Below are 6,032 nucleotides of genomic sequence, written 5' to 3'. Positions count from 1 at the left end.
ACAGTCATTTATCTTTGCAACAAAAGCACTGAAGATGGGATGTCTGATTCTTTTCTCGTTTAGACTGGTGCAAGGCAGGCACAACTCCTCTGAAATCGAGAACAGAACTGCAGGAGGAAAGAACTGACCTCTCGCGCTGTATGCTTCGGCAAAAGCGAAACAGCAATTTTGTGTGACAGACTTCACCGGGTGGGAGGGGGGGAATGGTGAAAAACAAAAGCTTAATGTCCCTTAGAAAGCTTTTTCAGACTGATTTGGCTTTATTAAGGTGTACGCTCCCTACACTGCTGGTGTGATTCCATGATCAGTGAGAGCTTCTCTAGATCTCTGACGGTGGCGCTGACAGAGTTTGGTTCATGCTATACAATTCTCTTGATAGCAGGATTTCTTGTCTTAAAAAGTGACCAACTTCAATAATTTGCAGAATGTTGTTTATACTTTTTGCGAATGCGTTTGGATCGACTTTTCACCCCTTTTATCCTAATAGCCATCCCGAGTAACTATTGACTTAGTGCTGTTTTACTGGCTCCGTGCCGGTGTGAGATCCGACCTGGTGCTTAAAACTGCCCTGTGTTCAGAAGGGCGCTATTTTGAAACAATCCGATCATGACTGCCAGTGCGTACAATGCGGAAGTGAGAAAATGCTGAGGAAGTAAAACGAGCTGCTGAATGACACAGATCTCATCAGGTCTTAAAGGGAAACTCCCAGGTTTCAAAAGAGCTGTTTTGAGCAGCTGATGACTCAGAATAACACCCACGATAGGCAAGCCATCTAACACAGGCTGCTACGGGGATGGATCCTGCACTTATTCAACTTGTTATCGAGCACAACTCCTACCGAAGTCCATGAATGGGACTTGACAGATACGTATCGCTGTCATTTTGCAAAGAGCAGTCAGTGTCTTGGTGCAAGGAGGGGATTTTTTTCCAGCGTCACCCAGTGAATTAGCAGCAGAGACCAGGTAACTTAGTCCTGTGTCTCAGTAATCTGAGTACAGCATAGGCCGCTTGCAGGTTTATAGTCTCAGTCCGAGCACATGATGTTGTGTGGTTTGCAGTATTAGTTTGTTTCAGCTTTTGTGGTCACCTTGTTATGTAAGAAATGTAGCTTTTCTCTGGGTGTTTATATACATGTGTGCACGTTTACATACACACACAAGTAAACTGAGTACCAGAGGAAAGGAAAAACCCCAAAGGCGATTCAGACTTTTAGTTCAAATATGCCATGTATGTTAGATCCAATATATCAAACATCAATGAACAGCCCCTCTTTTGGCGCTTTAATGTCATTTTTCTGGCTCGAGTTAAGTATACGGGTGATAGAACTCTGGTGAGAATGCTGTGTGCCATACTTAAAAAGAGAACATAAATTTTTTATTTTTTTTTTTTTTTGCATCTTGTAGGGAGCTGAGCTGTGTTTATAGTTTGTTCCTAGGTGCTGTGAGCTGTGCTAAAGCCTGGGCTGTATAACCATATCATCATTTTCAGCATGGTTGCTTTGTCAAGTAGATGGGAACCGATATGACACAAAGACCAACCACTAACAGGCAAACTGTGCTTTCCAGTGGACAGCTGTTTTGCTCATCTCCAGCATGAAGAAACTGGGGTTTTTTTCCTCCTCTTAATTGCCTATTTTACACAAAGGCAGCTACACCAACTACAAAATGGGCCCTGTGCTAAATGCCATACAAAGAAATTGAGAGCTTTTGCCTGAAAAAAAAACTACTGCAAAGTGGGAACAGGGAAAACAGGATTTTTAAAACAGAGATTAAGCCAGGAAGGTAGCAGCAACACAATTTTTGTTATGTCCTAGTTAAGTTTTCTTTAACTCCACAACTGGGTGGGAGATGGCTTGACCGAGAAGAGGCTCTGCTACAGGGGAAGAAAAGTGATGTAAGCTGAAGGGAAGCAAGTAGGACGAACAAGGCAGAGAACAAGACAGATAGGGATCATACTGTACATCGCTATTAGGTTATTTACATAAGGGGATAAGAGAAATGGGTTATTTTAAAAAAATTTTCGATGACAAATTTTTTCTTTCACACCATTTCCAGTAAAATTTTAAAGAAAATGTGGCTTGTCTACCCAATTAGGAGCTGTGTAGTTCCCTGGGAGAAAAACCTGGTCCTCCTGAGGAAAAGCGGAGTTTTGCTCTGTCTTGTCTATGCGGCAGGCACGTGCATAAGCCTATTCTGGAGGCGGTTAAGCTGCCGCAGCTGCTCACACAGAGGCTCTTGGGTTAGGAATGGCTGTCAGCTATGTTCAGCAGCCCAGTTCACAGTGCAATTACCTGGACAGCTGAACTAGCCTAGGTAAAGGATGGTATTTCACAACGTGAGAATTCAGTCCAGGACGGGAAAGCCAGAGACAGCTATACCTTAATATGGTATTGCCTTTGGCAATTTTTGTACTGTTAGGCTTAAGTCTTAGTTTGGAAATGCCTACTTGACTCTCTAGTTTTAAGCATCGACTGAGCTGGGAAATCAGAGCTTGGTACTCCCTATTTATATTCTGTGCCTCACGGTTCTGAGATTGGACAATACACACGGTGAGAATCAAAAAAGGAGTAAGAAAAAAGATCCCGTGCTTTAGACCTTACATTTCAGACTAAGCAGTTGTATACGAGTTGATGTATATTTACTTAAGTGAGTAAATGTCTTTTTTTTTGAGGAACTGTCTGTGGATTTTTCATTTTTCAGTCTTGAACAAATTTCTTATTTACAATATAAAAATAATAACTAAGCTGCACATTTTTCATTTTGACATGTGAAGGTAAAAATAATCGTGCTTTGCACTAGTAGGCTGAGATGGCAATATGCTTCTGCTGCCTGGGTTAATTTTTAGTTCAGGTTAAAGAAATTTAACGTTGCACTGTGCTGGGTGGGTTGAAAAGCCATGTTACGGACTTATCTCTGTTCCCATAACAGTGTCAGTAAGGGCTGAGAGTAATTTTGGCCATGTCTAGACAGTGGTGTAAGACATAATGTTGGCATGCGCCATGACAACCTCCCGTTTGAAAACAAGGTCAGTCGGTGCTTCTGGCATTGCTACAGATAATTATCTAACTGGAAGTTGATAGCAATATCGACAGACAAAAATTTTTATATGAAGTGGATTCAATATGCAGATGTAATTTAACCAGCTATTTATTTGTTTTACTTGATACCCCTTCCAGGGAAAAAGAGCAAAAATAGTTTTCTGTTACTCTGCAATGTGACTAGAACATCATTTCCACGCCAGTAGGGCAAACGAGTGATATCACAGACGAGAGAAAATAGAGTATGTTTTCTTTAAGAAGTATCTGGCATGAAAAACAGAAAAACCTCTGTTTGAAAATCTGGCAGCTCACCTTAAAGCATCTTAAAACACACGAGCAAGCACATCAGCGACTTCCTGTTGCTGGCAGTGCTGTTTAAGCGTACCCTAACAGTATGGAGAGATAATGCAAAGCCCATCTGGAAAGCATGCAACAGCCTCTTCAGAAAGCACTCTGCCTTGGAACAAATCACATCCTATTGCTCTCAAAAAGCAGAGGACTATGAAAGCAAATTGTCCTCAGAGATTCCGCTCCCGTGGCAAGAAATGGGAGATCATCTCCTCCTCCTAAAAACACATGACTCTTCTTTATATTTCCAGATTTCATGGTGGTGAAGTAAATTGATGCATAAAGGGTTTTTTTTTTCAGCGTAGACAGCCGGATCACAGACTCGTTAGTCTCATGTCACCGCAGGTTGTCTGCAGAAGCAGGAAGAGCACCCGGGTCCCCTCGCTGTGAGTCCCATGCACGGTTCACTACACTATGCCCTTCTCAACCTTAAATTTCCTGTGTACTGCAAAGCGGGGTGAATACGTAAGTCTTGTCTCTGCAGCCTGTATTTTTCACAGAATAGGAGTCTAATGATCATGAGCATGAAAAGAGTATAGCCTGAAAAGAGCTTGCAAATAACAATTTTTTTTTTCCAATGCAGTCCTGTCAGGGAACTTGTGATCAAGGGAGAAACTGAAAGCAGCACTCCCCGAAGGGACAGAAATGCTGTGACATCTGAAAGATCCTTTCAGGAACAGTTATCGCGTTGTAGACGTGCAGAACAGCATTCCCTACATTTCACAGCTACTCTGCATTTATAAAGCCCTACCAAAAGACTGACTTTTTTTTTTGTAACTTCATTATCAGCATAAAATGTTTGGTTTAGGCATGATTGATGCTTCTTCGGTCCTTCTTGTTGAGACCGAATGCTGAGTTACTTTCAGGCAAGCGAGAAGTGAACGTGATGAAGTGCTGAGCCTCATTCAAGCTTCCTTTCTGAGGTCTGTAGTGCTGCTGCAGTTCTGCCAGACAGCGTTCATGCTGATTTGAACCTTGTGGGATAATTTTAATTGGCCTGGGGAGTCACTAACCGATGGCAAATTAAAAAAAAGCATCATGCTTGACTGAACCCCATTAACAGATGAAGTCTTTGTAGGATCCTGCTTCGCACTGCTGTGGAATCTGATCCCAGGGCAAATCACTGTCCAAGTCCTGTGGCTCTGGCTTCTAAGGTGCACCTCAATTTGCTTTTGCTGCTGCCATCTGCAAGATGAATCCCTCGGGAAAGAGGAGTTATGAGGAGTTGGAGGGGAACTGCAGATTAAGACCAGAGAAGGAAAAGGGAGAGTCAAGATGAAGGGGTGGAAATGGGAGGCGAAGTGCAAAATCTATGAGAGCGCTAAGGAAGAGGAGTAACGTGTAGACGACTGAAGAGAAGGATGACACAGAAAAGGGTTGGATCAAGTGTTATTCAAGAAGGTACAGCTAAGAAAGAACAATGGAGGAGGAGGGAGTGATAATTGATGGATTTTTCTCCTTGGAATGCTTCTGGGATGAGTTATCCTAAATATTCTCTTAAGGGAGACAGGAAAGGAACAAGGGGAGCCGCTTCCTTAGGAAGATGGGAGGTTCACTTTGCTGTCCCCTTTACGCCACTTCTGACCTGCCATCTCTTCCCCACTCCCTCTTATAAGCGTCCTAATTATTATCAAACTGATTGCCGTACCCATTGAGAGATTTTACCCCTCCTCCTTAATGCTACAAGGCATTTTCCCCTTCTAGGCAAAACCATCCTGTCTGTGCCTGTAATTGTGTCTGTGTTGTTATGGACAAGGGTCTTTTCATTCCAAGACTCAGTGAGCTATTTTGGCCAAGCACACTGAATGAAGCATTTATTGCTCTCCCTCTAATGCAGTTTCCTTTTACAGGACACTCCGTTTTTAAAAAGCTGAGATTAAATAGCCCAGGAAATATTGGACCAAAATATTACAGAAGAGATTGCTTGTCATAGCATCTAAAATATTCCATGATGCTATCCCATAAGGGACACTGATACTCTTGCTGAGTCTGAGGTAGATGAGGTTCAAGAGACATAGACATTAAAACACACCACTTACTTACTTAAAATAAAACAAATGTGTTCAGACGAAAAGGCAGCATGGAAGGAATCCAGTTCTGGAAAGGACTTTAGAGTGCAGAGAACGGTTTGGTTCATCTCTTTGGGGATAAACAACTTCTATGTGTGCGCTTTTTTAAAAGCCTTTGAAACCAGGTCATTTTGGGACATACCTATTTAGAGAGATCGGTGTAGGCTAAGTAAACTCACTTCTTAATAATTTTGTAATAGCTTCACTGGGACTCAATCTCATGGTGCATCTCTATATGCCTTCCTCATGGTAAGTTTCTAAAGAAACAGGCAGCAGAAGTTAGCGGGGCAACATAACTCACTGGAAGTTACAGATTAAACCGGAGTGATTTGGTCTTCTGTCTCCTCCCGGCTTGCATTACGTCCAGACGGAGTACCTCATGGGTATAGGGAGTGAGCCAGTTATCGGCTCTGTCCCTTTTTAAGTGGCCTGCTGAAGCCTTGCTGCATTTCAGTGCAACTGTACCAGCATGCTTCTGGGCACAGTGGGTGGACACAGGCTAGAGGGGAGTTAGCTTGAAACCTGCTATTACTGTACTGTCAACTTTTTTTTAAGAAAACCGTGTTATATGAAAATCA

Source organism: Egretta garzetta, unplaced genomic scaffold (assembly GCF_000687185.1).
Source record: "Egretta garzetta isolate BGI_Z169 unplaced genomic scaffold, ASM68718v1 scaffold378, whole genome shotgun sequence".
Taxonomy (NCBI): domain Eukaryota; kingdom Metazoa; phylum Chordata; class Aves; order Pelecaniformes; family Ardeidae; genus Egretta; species Egretta garzetta.
Note: the sequence above shows the minus strand (reverse complement) of the source record.